The 14,401-nt window shown below is 39.0% G+C and overlaps 1 protein-coding gene across 1 annotated transcript in view; it reads right to left on the reverse strand.

The window, feature by feature from the left end:
• Positions 1–14,401, reverse strand: part of LOC131469607 (uncharacterized) — a 218,414-nt gene extending 204,013 nt beyond the window's left edge. The window contains exon 1 of the mRNA XM_058644753.1: positions 14,279–14,401. The gene's annotated coding sequence lies outside the window, so the exon portion shown is untranslated. The remainder of the gene's footprint in view (positions 1–14,278) is intronic.

Genomic DNA, 14,401 nt, shown 5'->3' on the forward strand with positions numbered 1-14,401 from the left:
CTCTGCTCGCCCCTCTATCCGCTCACTGCTCCCCTGACAGTCTTCACATTATCCCACCACCCACCCACCAACCTCTTCATCAGCATGCCTCCATATACCTTCTACTTATGTATTCAATGGAGCTATGACCATCTTAAGCCTTTCCAGGGGCTCCTGAACCCCAATACAAACACAGTGCGGGCCTGTGAGGCCTGGGGCCTGACATGTGGAAGCAATCACACTAGAGAGAGATGAAATGGTATATGGAACCAACACATAGATGGATCAGAAACGACTGAGAGGTAATGTCTAATCAAAATACGTTCACTCACCACCGACTGTGACGTCATAGTCCTGGGTGTTTGAAAGTGAAAGGCCCCTGGTCACTAATGACTCAGCTCATGTGTCTTATCATAATAGATTGGAATGCTCCCATTATACACCGTTTGCCAAAAGCGGTCAAGTCAATGCACTTTACATATAGAGCAGGTCTTCATCATACTCTCCATTATAGTATTACAGAGAGCAAAACTTCATTTTCAGAGACATGTTGACTTTTCTTCTTGCAGGAAGAGCACTGCATCAAACATTGGTTCAGTTGGTATGTTATCAGTTTATATATCAACAACAAGTATGTCATCTTTTTTTCTTAAGGGTATAATGTTTAAAACATCTAATGGTGAGACCACAGATGGCAACAATCAAAGACCTTCACTTATATGAAAGGCATTCTGACTGGTTTGTCCATTTGGCACCTTTTTCAAAGCGAGGCCGTGCTTAGTGCTTACATTTTAAGGACTTCTTCCAAGGCTATAAAAAGCAAACCATTTTTGTTTTAAAGTGATTATATACACATACAAACATACTTAAAAAGGTAGTATATTTGATATCTGCCAATAAATCATCCTACATGTTATACACACTGGACCTGTAAGTTCCTTGTTTCATGTGTTTAATCATTATATAACATAAGATCTTATTAAAAATAATGTGTCAGTGAAGTGCAATTTAGTGCGTTTAACAAATAAAAATGTTTAATATCCATTTATCTTTATTTAGTACTGTCTCAACTGTGTAAAAGGTATGCACTGGAACTTTAACTGTTATTGTTCTGCCTCTGTCTGGTCTTTGTGAACAGAAATAATGTTACATTATTTTCATATTGCGTTCTTCATCTGATAACATGCTCGGTCTAGCAATACCATCAGACTGAGCACTTCAGGTCCACGTAGAGCCTCACTCATAGATGTTATTCTAACCATTAGACCTCATCATTACAAATCCGATGATGTTTTTCCTCTCGACTTCAGTCATCATTGCTGAACAGCATGCATTATACTACAAAACAGCCAAACCACCCATTAGTTTCAAAAGAAACTGCAGTGATTTCTCTGATGAGAATTTTTTGAACAGCTTTATACCACAATGACTTAAGGCTCACAATGGCAACTGAACCTATCCTGGGATTTCTTCATTATAACTTCATTGCCAACAAGCACGCACCTCTAAAACTGAAACTGAAGAACAATGTTATGTGCAGAGATTAGAAACATGTTACATGAAAGCAACGCCGTCTGGTGTAAAGCACACAAAACTAAAATCACACACACACAATGTTATGTGCAGAGATCAGAAACATGTTACATGAAAGCAACACCGTCTGGTGTAAAGTACACAAAACTAAAATCACACACACACACAGATTGACAACACTGTCATTTACATAACAGATGTTTTACTAATATTAGAATTTCCACATCATCATTTCATATCTCAGCACTGACTAAAAGCAATGGGAACTGCCAGTAAAACCCCTCTTAGCTATCTGCTATTCATCCCAGCTCGCGAAATTCTTCAAGGCTGCACCACTATCACATCCAGGAAAAGTATTTGTGACACATTTAATAAACAATTCATCAGATTTCATCATTGACAATCATGCACTCTACTACTCTGGCTGGTTCACTAAGAGCACCAAGGATTTGAATGGAACTAGAGCTCAAATGGGAACTGTGCCAGTGCATGAAAACACTAAAAGTAGGATGCAATACTTAAGTGTATCAAAGGCTTTGGATGTGGTTGGAAATGTTGGTAAAGCTATTGAAGGCTGTAATCATGCGTGATTATTGGCACAATGGTGGAAGATAATGGCTCGGATAATGAGGCAGTTGTTGGAGTTGAACAGCCATGTGGTAGGACAGCAGTCAGGCGGACCATGAAGGGTGATGCCCAAGGTGGTGGAAGAGAGGGCAAGTCCAACAAGCACATACTGAATAAAATTATGTGAAGAGTCACTGTAAAATTTCAGTGAGAATTGGGTCAATCTTTTTAGCAGTTCTCGAGTTGCAGGGCTGCAAACCCATTTTTAGTCAAATGAGTTTTCAGGACAGGATGTCTGCAGAGCTCAGATTATCTCATGGACGTGTGTAACACAAAGGACGAATGCTGGACAGATCGGTGAGGGAACAGTAGACAATGTCCAGTTGACAGTAAACGACAACCGCAGAAACTTTAACCAAAGCAAATTATATAACAGTCTGGCGGTACACAAAAGAGGTATTTGTTTGGAGGCAAGAGTTGAGTGAATTTCCATTTGTTAGACACGAAGGACAGTCCAACCTCCTCGAGCAGACTGACAGGAATTAAGAAAAAGGGTCTGATCCAAGTCTCAGTGAGCATGGGAGGCTCAGTGGATAGCTCGTTAGCATAGACGGGAATGAATTCCATTTTGGAAAATGCAGATTGGCATACACCAACAAAAGGCGGTGGCGCAGTGAACAATGTTACAATTCATTGTTTTCTTTATACTACTTGTGTTACAAGGACAATGGGAGTCAAGTGAGTGTGCATCACTACAAAGTGCTAAAAGTTTGTACTATAGTAAATAGTTATGCAGCCAATCTCTGCAGCTTGAGCAGAGATTCATACTCTGGGATTGTGCAATTGCAGTGTCAAATGAGATTATATATTTATGGGCCAGGACTACTGTACTGAATCCACTTCAAGACAATAATCAAATAATCTGGATTTTGATCAGTAGTCACTTGATTATGAATCTATAAATCTTAAGCATACTGCCAGTGCTACAAATTGTCAAAAATGTAATCAGGTGAAGTTAATATGTAAAGAGAATATCTCAAACAGTCACAGAGAAAACAGTGTGCACAAACACACATTCTCAAGAATCCAGTGTCATGTTTCTGTCAATATATCTTCAGGTCGCACTCTCCACATGAAGAATGTTTCTGAACCCGCTCCGTAGTTCTCACTCCTTATCTCTCATTCAACGTCTCTATACTGCATGCCATGAGGATCAAATGTAAGAATCTTGAGGCTTCTCCTCTTCTCATGATGACTCGATGTCATTCATAACATATCGTGTTGTGAGATTAACTCTGTGCGTTGCAAAACAAAGTTAATTCTTCCACCAAAAAAATATGGAGGGGGATTTTGGAGAAAGTATTTTTATTATAAAAATAAGTTGGGTTTTCTCTCAAGCTTTGTTAGAAAATTACACAAAAAATGTTGATCTCAAAACATGACACGTTTCAGCTGTTACCATCAGCAATGTGCTTTAGACTGCCTGTATGTACAACAAACAAGACGTGGTTTGAATTATACCAGAAGCCATCAGACTGGTGAACAGCAGCAGTTCACGAAATGGTCACTTCACTTGGTGAATGCACTCACACTGAAGCCTTACCCATCCTTCAGTACACATGTTTCACTGTGACATCTGTTTTTAGAATTGTTTATTCTTGTGTTTTTGCATTTCAGAAATGTGAGATTTGTATGTGGATGAGTTTGTTTGTTTGTGGATGACTTTAGTTGTCTGCTGTTTGTTTGTGGGTGACTTTGCATGTTTGTTGTTTGTTTGCAGACCTGCTTGCCTTTAAATTGGCCCTTGGGAGATGAATGAAAGTATTTTGGAATTGAATTAAACATTAACACTATCACATTACTGCACACATGTTTGACAAGACTGCTCTCTATTGTTCAATAATATAGGCCACATAAAATCCACTGACATCTATCCAATGATATAGAGTCTGTGGCCATTAAGCAACTCTCCAAACTGAACCTCATACATAACACTATCTCAGTGATGCACTGCCTTATGCTGCAACACCACACTGGGTGACTTTTATTGTGTGTTTCTGAGTTCACTCCGTGCAGACTGTGGAGTTCTGTTAATCCTTCACGTTTACATCTGATTTCTCCCTGGACCTACTAAACGGCCACTGACAGCCATACTCACTTCTTCACGTGACTCAGCAGCGTCAACACAGCCTTTGGGTGTTTCCTGATCTTGTCTCTCACTCTCTAATTGCACTAAACGATCACTGAGCCAGGACACAGCTGGGTACAGCCACATTCACCTCATTTTCCAGGCCTGAGTACGACTACGTTAAGTGGAGCCGGCAGCCCACATCCTCAAAATAAAAAGGTTCTTGTTCAGAACTGATTGCAGGAATAATTGTAAAAGCTGGAAAGCGACAGAGCCCCAAGTCTATTCTTTTCCCATCCCTCCTTCACCACTGTCCTTTTGTCGTTTGCATCACAACCTCAGCACAGTTTGCCCATACTTAGTCTGATCTGGATGCTGATTGAACCTGAAAACCAAAAGTTAAGCCAAAATACAGCTTGAGCTGGGAGGTTTAGAACATCCTCCTCCCTATGTTCCTGTTTTCTTTTTTCTTTTTTAATCCAGCTAAAGCAGTGTTGTTTGTGATTTATTTCACTGTGAGAGATTTAGGAGCTTCTGCTTCTAGTTTTCTTCTCTCTCATGTTTGCCACACATTTTCTGGAGGTCATTAAGAAAAAATGGAGATAATGACATGGCATGAAAGGCAGCAGAAAAGGCATGAAGGTGCTGAGAAAGCAGCAGACTCAATAAACCCATTCTTGTGACGGACAGGGACAATAACTCTGCACTCTGTGTTGCCTTTACTTAGCTCATAATAGCTATTAGATTTGACGAAAAATAATAATACAAAAGGAGTGCTGGATTGGGTCAAAAAGATGTCAGTTAAATGGGATGCTCTTCAAGGATAAGAGCAATATTCTATTTAGAATTCACAGTAATGATTAGCCTTTACAGTCCCTAAAGTATAAGTGGTAGTCCATAATAAAAGGTATCCAAGACACTCGATCTTTAAGTGGATCCTCACCAAACAAAAAACATGTGTGTTTAACTTTAAACAAAGCTATAGATGGATGCATACTTTAATTATCCCTCTGAGGAAATTCAGGTGTCCAGTAGGTCACATAAACTTTTGACAAATATGCCTGCATATAATACACAAATGCATTAAATAAATAGATAATAATAATAATAATAATACCACATTGTTCCTGAGGATCATTACAAACAGTCCCATAGTTGGTGGAGGTAGAGTGTGTGCATAAAAAACAAAAGGAACAACCAGTGGTCCATTTCATGACCCTTGCCACTGACAAACAGTGTTTAGTGGGGACTCAGATAATTTTATTTTGAATTAATAGTTTATAGACTTTCTCTAAGGATAAAAAGGCAATTACTGTGAATTTTGAACAGACTGTTGCATTTGATTTTTAATCATTCTATTCCTAAATCAAGTACTTTCCCCAGGAGAAGTCGCTCGGGTGTGGAATTTTTTTTTTCTATTCACATACAAGAAAAAAAACATAGTTATTACTATGAGCACTGACAGTCACCACAGCTGAGCCCATCAAGACCTTCTTCAACCACCAATCAAAGGATATCACTGCTGTTGATGTTGTCTGATGTGAATTCTTTAATTTGTTTTGCTGAAAGGGAGTTTCAAATGACAACATATTATTCCTACTGTGGGGCTCTGGGAAGTGCTTTCAATACTTAAACCATCATCTTCATCAATCCACAGCCGCAACAAGTTAATAAGCCAGCTATATACAAAAAGTATTTTGTATTTTGGCTTCAGTATAGCTGTCCGTTACGTCCAATGAGACCATACACTATGACTTGTTATAAAACTATTGGCAAGGTGACAATTAATATAGCATATTTAGCTTATATTAAAATTTTGTAGCTCTAGGCAGCATTTAAATTGATGTTTGTTCACCACTAGTGAAGAGATGTATCATACAGCGAACTAGAGCTGCACTTAATCGACAACTACTCTGATAATTTGATTAATCGGTTTGAAGCTTTTTTCATGATTAAATCTGGATTTCTGATTGTTTAAGCTTCTAAAATGTGAGTATTTTCTTCATTTCTTTGCTCTAGATAACAAAGAAATCATTAAAAGTGAATCATTTTGGTTTGTGGACAAAACAAGACATTTGAGAACATCATCATTTCCAGGTTTGACAAACACCAATAAAGATTTTTTTTAAGTTTTTCTGATATTATGGACCAAACGATTGATCGAGAAAATAATCGAAAGATTAATCGATTATGAAAATAACTGTTTGTTGCAGCTCTACAGTGAACAATGAACTACTCCCAAAAATGTGTGATTTGTGTTTGCTGTGGTCATAGGGCAAACCAACTTTAAAAATTGTGCAGACAGTTGGTAACCTTTTAGAGAACTGCACGGGATATTACAGACATTTTGGCATTTGACAGCAAGAAAAGCACAGATGCAATTCATGACATTAAGGATAAATGTGTTTAAGTGCTTTTCTGTGATAAAGCATCTCCTATTTTTAAGCAATGTGTTCCTTCTGTTGTAGCAACACATGTCAGATATCATAATCCAGCAATTATTAAAATTACAGATGAAGTTCAAAATTTAAACAAGATCACTCAGAAACACAAGAGCCAGTGCTCACACCATTAAAAGTGAACATCTGCTAATGTGAAAAGTTAAAGTCTACAGTATGACTATGTTTTGGAGCAAAATTTGTAGAATAAATAAATGAAATACAGAACCAGACTTCCTTCTTCCAGCTTATCTTCAACTGTCACTCCCGCTCTCCCTCCCGTTTCTCGTCATACTTTCTACTCTCGAAAAGTATCCTCCTTTCACAGACATTGACGTCATGCTCTCTATCCTCCATTTATTTGAAGCTGCAAACAAACAGCTTTTTTTTTGAGCATGCAAAGATGATAATGGAGTTGATATCCAAAACCTTTTTGACCACATGTCATCCGATCACATTCACAAGCTCCAGCCAAGTACTTGAACATGCTATAAACAAAGGAGGAAACTTGTATGTAGACTAAACACGAAAGCATTGTCCCTACAGATGGATGGTGATGTTTGGTTGAATAAATGTCAGGGTCATTGGCCTGATGAAGTTGAGAATTTGACTAAAGAAGTGCTTGTTTATTAGATGAGGAACATCAGTTGAAATCAAATAAAATTTATTATCCCCACAGGGAAATTCTCAGGCAAAAGTGATTCAAGGTCATCAAAAAGCAATATACAAGAGGGATAAACAATCCTTCTTGTCACTTCCTCCTAAGGTGATATCTATCATGTGACTTGTAAAAACACACACTAACAAATACAATATCAAATGTTTATGATAAACAAAAGGGAAACTCCCCTGAATGGATAAATAAACCACTCTCCAGCTTGTACTACAAATAATTACAGATGACTACATACTAACTTGTAATGTTCAAGCTGTTGGCCGTTATGTGCTAAACAACTTTAAAAGGCCACAAAAGGCTGACAAACAAGGCAAGAAGTTTCAAAGTAAAACAGGATGGAGTATAAGAAAGAAAACCATAAAGCCCCAAACCATCATGGACTTGGACCCCGTTCAGACCTGCTATTACCCCCCTGAGACGATGCATCTCAAGGGGCTTCTCCTAATAATATAAAGTACTGTACATTTTAAGCGACATCCATTTTCAAGCAAGTGATCCGATCATGTGCAGATTGCATGAAGTACAGATCTAAACACTGACTGTTTCCTCATATCTGATCATAAACACCACGATGTACAGTCAGATTCATTGAAAACATGTTTGTTAAGTGTGTATCTGAACACAGGGTGGGAAAAGCCAGATCTTCTCCAGGAAGGACATTTCAGTGTCAGGTACCAACAGTTGTCCACATGCGATTGGATCACTGAGGACAGACTTTCATGCCGGGTCTGAACTGGGCCTTTGATGACTTCACCTGCTAAGTGCCTGGGTGTGAGAGGCTGCAAGGACTCAGCATTATAGAAACAGCAGCACCTTATGCTCCATAATATGTTACCCAGGACTCTTTAAACTGATGTTTTTTTACTTGAGGGGGATTGCAAATAAATAATAATTAAATAAATGACATCATTGCGCAAAGAATAATATAAAATAAATGGTTGATTAATTAACTTAATAGCATATTCTTAAATTCCTGTAATTATCCTGATTACATGAAAATGTTGTGGTCTTGTTATGTCACCAACAGAGTTGGTTGCTCCTTCTGGGGCTATATTTTCCTTGCTCTTTTCAGGTTGTGCTGTGTTTGTTCCTCATAAGCACACTACGCTCTGTCGGTAACTCCCTCAGAAAAATACTGCAGAAATGGCCCCTTACGAAAAAGTGGCCATAAAGTGCTCAAAATGGCCGTAAGATGGCCCTCACACACACTTGAAGATTTCACAGGGGGACAGCCTTAAATCCTCACGGGCCGTGGCGGCGCCTCAAAGTCTGTGAGTGTGCGAGGGTGGACATTGGGACTGGGCCATCGAGTCCAAACAAAGAGTAAAAAAAACTAATTTAATAAAGCCAGATGATAAGAGAAATTGGAAATCATGCTGTAGTTGAACTCTCTTCCTCTCTCGTTGACTCTATTTATAATTATTTCACCTTGTCTTAACGAAGTCGTTAGTCAAATAAGTGTAAAATAGCTCAATGTTTTCGCAAATACTCCTAATGTCGTGTTCAGTCAGTGACATGGGTTCTCTGTTTGAAAGCTCTGCAAGTAAATGTAGGACAAATGTCAACTATACCGTGACACTTTGTCCAATCAGAGCTAGAAGTCTCCAATCGAGGCAGTCGTAAGGTTAAGCTGCTTGTCGTCTCCTTCCTAACAAAACATGTTTATAAAGTGACGATGGACAGTGGAAGAGGTGAACCACAACAGACGGGAAGTTAGCCAAAAGATGACATCGCCAACAGCTGTATTAACCTTAATACATCCTTCCATCCAATGATCTTGTTCTTTCCACAAATTATTGCAGTATTTCAAAGAAGACAGCATGAGTCATATGCACTCAATAAGCCCAGGCCTGCTGATCCCTTTCTGTCTCTGTTCTTAGTGAACGTAAAAGCTCATTTTCAAAAGACTGAAAAAGGCTTTACTCTTGTCCTTAGGTGTCTTTGGTGGCAGGCTTTCTCAGGCACACTGGTATTAGGTGAGGCTCAGGCAGAGAATGGCTTAGCCTTAAGCTACATCAAACACCTCTCCATTTAGGTATTATAAGCCATACATTCTGCTGCAGATATGCCTGCTGTCCACAATCCCCCCCAGCATTTTCAAGCCCTGAACACTGAGAATTTTAAAGATTTATTTAATTTGGAAGGTGCATGGAGAGGCAGTCATGGAGACCATTTACACCAATGATGCAGTTGCCCTCATTCACAACCATCAGCTGTTAACCAAATGCTCCGTGAACACATACTTTTAGTTTCACCCCATTGTCGGTCTAAAAAAAGAATTCCATGATCTGACTTTTCACCACTGTTCTTCATTAGAAGACACAGCAGCACATGCATGCCCAGTGTATCTGAATGGCCATGTAATGTGTTGCAAGTATGGACGCAGAAGAATTACATAGCTGAAACTGTGAAGAAAGTTAAATCACAATATTGATATAATAGAATTATAGTACTGAGAATGTAGCCTTAGACTTTGTGCTTGTAGAATAAAATACAACCACAAACCATATGCCCCAGGCTTATACACAAATAGTAGTCACGTTTCACTTTATGTAAATTCATAAACACTCAAGAAAGATAATAAAACACGTCTGTCTCTCGTGCACACACACAAACATTGTATATTTATGCGTGCTAGCCAGCACAGAGTGATGCAAAGAATTTTGATAGGTTAATGTGTTAACATAACCAGAACTGGTGGGATGCAGTGTCAGACACTGGTGTTCAACAGTTCCTGTTTTCCTGGGCCGACCTCCTGGTACGGTGACAGCAGAAGAAAACATGCTTTGAGATATCAATCATTTATGGCTCCAGACAAAGCCTTGTACCACATGCCACATTTGGCATGATCATATTTATAACCATAACAAAGATATGAGGAGGTAAATCAAACACAGCCTCTCCGACCACTTACACGTCTGCTCAATGAAAAGCAAATTGGAGTTTCCTTTCATCACGCAAGAGATTTCTGGCGTTAACAAATAAGCAGCCATTCTCCCATGGAATCAGTACAAAATGGGCGACCTCTCTCAGTCCCTAATGTCTCTGAAAACAAAGGGCCATTCTGGCAAGCAAGAACTTACAAACTGTGAAGACAAACACACAGCAAGATGCAGTCATTTCCGTCTCTGACCTATAGTGGAAGAAAAATACACGTCTCCCTAAGTGAAGTTATCCTAACCCTTATTCATATTTACACAGACATTCTATAGAGCAGCAGGGCCGCGACCAGGCTATGGGCTGGGATGGAAAGGGACGCAAAAAAACCCACAGCAAACAGGCCGACTAACATTGTGTGTTGTAATCATTTTCAAAAAAACGTATCACAAGGAATTTATATGACCATAACAAAAAACCCACGCTGAACCAAAGCAAGATTTCGCAGCGGACCATCTGCATCTACCACTCAAATACTTTCAAAAAAGTCACACCCTCAAATAGGCATGGACCGATAACCTGTTTCCAAATATACCACAATATTAAAACCACTAAACTCATACTGATCCATGGCTGGCTCGAATATTTAGTTGGATCGCCTTTAGCTCGATTACAGCATGCGTTGGCGTTGGCGTCTTGGTTTTGATAAGCTTACACAATGTCACAACATTTATTTCCTTCAGGGGCTGTATTCAATTTTCACCAACATTTCAGAGCTCCAGATTTGCGTGTCTGTTTACACCACCACAATGGCAGAAAAAAAAAAAAAAAAAAGCCTTCAGAGTTCACCAAGCACTTTAAATCCACAGAGATGGAGCAACATATTACACAAGCAGACAAAGTGAATATATATGTGACCCTTCGAACTCCCACATGGGGTCTTTTGTGAGTATGGAAACAGCCAGAGTGGACATTTTTTCATAGCAACTTTCCCTTCCTCCTACTACAGAAAATGTTTGCACATTGCAATAAAAGCATGTAGAATAAACAAGACATTATATTTTGGAATATAATGGAAGAAACATGGCCGTTCAATACCTTTAGCTAGTCAGCTGACCTCACTTTTGGGCATATAACAAAAGATTGCATTGTGTGCATTATGCTAACTGTTAAGAGTATGTGATAATACTATCGGCTCTGTAGCATCTGCTCTCCCTGACAGGTCTATCAGAAATACTGAAATCAGCAATAAATTATAGAAACAGTGACATTTTTTGCCTGATGCATGTATTCAAAAAGGTTGGAAACCCCCAACTAAAGATAAAACAGCAGCCAAAGCACTCATTGCTAATAAAAGTGTAAAGTCACTTAAACACAGAGCTCATTGAATACACTCGTCTGGTTCTCACACTTAATACCAAACAGGCAAATGTGATGAGTGTTTATGACTTTGGCTCGTGAAAAATAATGACCTCCATGTCATCCCCCAATCCCCTCACACATTAACAACACAACACGCATGCAAACACTGATATCATCCGTAGTGAAGTGAACAATGGAGACTAGGATGGATGGATCGATCCATACACACATATGTATACATACACACACACGTATGTACGTACACACACACACACACACACACACTGTAGTCGTTTACATAAATGCACCAGTAGTGATTCCTAAAGTGAGGCTACATGGACCTTGGCAGACATTTCGACTGATCATGGAGGATAAAACCCTGGTGTAAACCATTCCATTAAAGATGGCTGAGTGACTTTTAGCTCCCTCAGTTTCAGTGTGTATGATGCTCAATGTCACACAGTCTTGACATACTTGAACTGAGCATTGTTGAGTTAATAAAAATTAATAAAAATGATCAGTTACACACCAAATCTGTACATTTTAGATGTTTGCCTCCTAAGAGTTTGCATAGGTACAGAATACAGTTGGAGACTATTATTAAAGCAGGATTGGTATTGTTAATTTGCAACCACAAATTGTTAAATTACTAACATTTTGGGATTAAGGCCGTCTGTCCTGAGGTGCTTTCATCAGATGAAGACAGACAGAGACTTGTTTCTTATGTAATAAATGACTTGGGAGGAAATTTCTCTATGGCTGCAACCAAAGATTATTTTCAAAATCGATTAAACTGACTATTATTTTCTCAATTCATCGGTTACTTGTTGGGTCTATAAAATGTCAGAAAACATTGATCAGTGTTTCTCAAACCTGGAAATGATCATATTCTCAAAAGTCTTGTTGCATGCACAAACCAAAGTTATTGAGTTCTAATGATTTTTTTTGTTATATGGAGCAAAGAAACCAGAAAATATTCATATTTAACAAGCTGACAGAAGAAAGCTTGTTTTAATTATTGAAAAACACCCGATTATCAAAATGGTTGATGATTAATCTAGTTGTCGAATAATAATTGTTGGAGCCCTAAATCTCTCCATTACTGAAACTGTCTGCCAATACTGACACGCGTTTCATCTAACACTGTAGGAACATTTGGTTCTTGAGGTTGAGGAATGTTGTGGTTTCTTTATCAGTCCACACATAACCTCCTCTAATCAACCGTTTTTCCAGTGCGGTGAAATATGGAAGCTGGAGTGGCCTTTAATCAAGTGATTTGTAAATGTTATCTGTTATTAATTGAAATGTTTTCCACTGGACTTATTCACATTTCCCTAAATATATATATTTTTAGGACACAAAAAAATGCACATAAACATAAGATGATGGAAACCTAGTTCAGCTGCTCAACAACACAAATATCTAAATCAGCCAATGACTTGGAAACCACTCCCTTGCATTTAGGCAAGTAGACATGGTCAAGATAACCTGCTGAAGTTTAAAATGAGCATCAGACTGAGGAAAGAAGGTAACGTGGCTGTTAGTTGGACATCATTTCAAATGGTCCAAAAAACAGAAAGCATCCAGTGAGCAGCAGTTCTCCGGGTGAAATTGTCATGTTGATGTCAGAGAACAACCAGACACATTCAAAATGATCAACAGGCAACAGTAACTCGGGTACCAACACACAACCAAGTGGAACTTCTTGACTATCGGGATTTGGCCAACATGATTTTACGACTGGAAATTCACAGACAACACCGGCAACCAAGCACCTAATGGTCAGCTGTCAATCACACTGGTGTCCACTCACATGCGCCATGCTTCATTGTCTATTTCCATCTAAATAGACAAAGAACTTACTCGCCTGACATCATGCTCTATTAAAGACCTACAAATAGTGATTGAGACCATCTTTACTTATGTTATGAAGCTAGTATGGTGGAGTGGCTCAGTGGTTAAGACCAGTACCCTGTGTGGGAAAGACATCCCACACAGGGATGCAAGTTCGATTCCACCCCTGCCTGATTGTACTCAATTCATTGTAAGTCGCTTTGGATAAAAGCGACTGCAACATGACATGACATGTAATGTAAAGTATGACTTCTAGTCAACATACCTTCTGCAACCAGTGGAGCCGCCCCCTAGTGGTTATTCAATATATTGTTTCTTCCTGATTATCTTCAACTGACAAATCAGAAAAATGTCTTTTCTCCCTTTTATAAACAATCTATGCACACAGCACAGCACATCACACCAGGTGCCACTCCTGCCACTTAATTAGCAGCCATGTGTACCTAATTAAGTGAGTGTACATGATAATGAAGGGATAATATGTGTCAATAATTAAAAAAATTAAAAAAATAAATGCACTTTTAAACGCAATACAATAACTCAAATCATGTTTTTACATCTTTAACTATTCCATATGTACATTTGTAATTGATTACAGGTGCTTGGTCATGCTCCTGCTTCATGCCTGACGTTCAGACCGCTGTCATGGTGTCAGCTGTGACACACGTGTCGGTGTCAAAACCGGCAGTTAATGTCGAAATTCGAGCAGTAAACAAGTGACACAAACGCGACACAAACGCATCACAGTATCAAGTGAGTGTCAAACGGACGTCATCACTTGTCAAAGTTCCGCTGCGCGACAGCGACGTGACGCACTTTTCAAATTAACAATAACAAATGGCAACGAGTCAAGCTTCGACTTACCTCGGACGCTGAAAGAAGACGCATGGAGTCAAGTGTCCGACCTGACGACACTTTGTTTTTAGGACACTCGTTGACCAGGAAGCATCTGAAGTTTGTCTGGTGGAGTGTGTCCCCCTCCTCTCT

This window comes from Solea solea, chromosome 12 (genome assembly GCF_958295425.1).
Source record: "Solea solea chromosome 12, fSolSol10.1, whole genome shotgun sequence".
Taxonomy (NCBI): Eukaryota; Metazoa; Chordata; class Actinopteri; order Pleuronectiformes; family Soleidae; genus Solea; species Solea solea.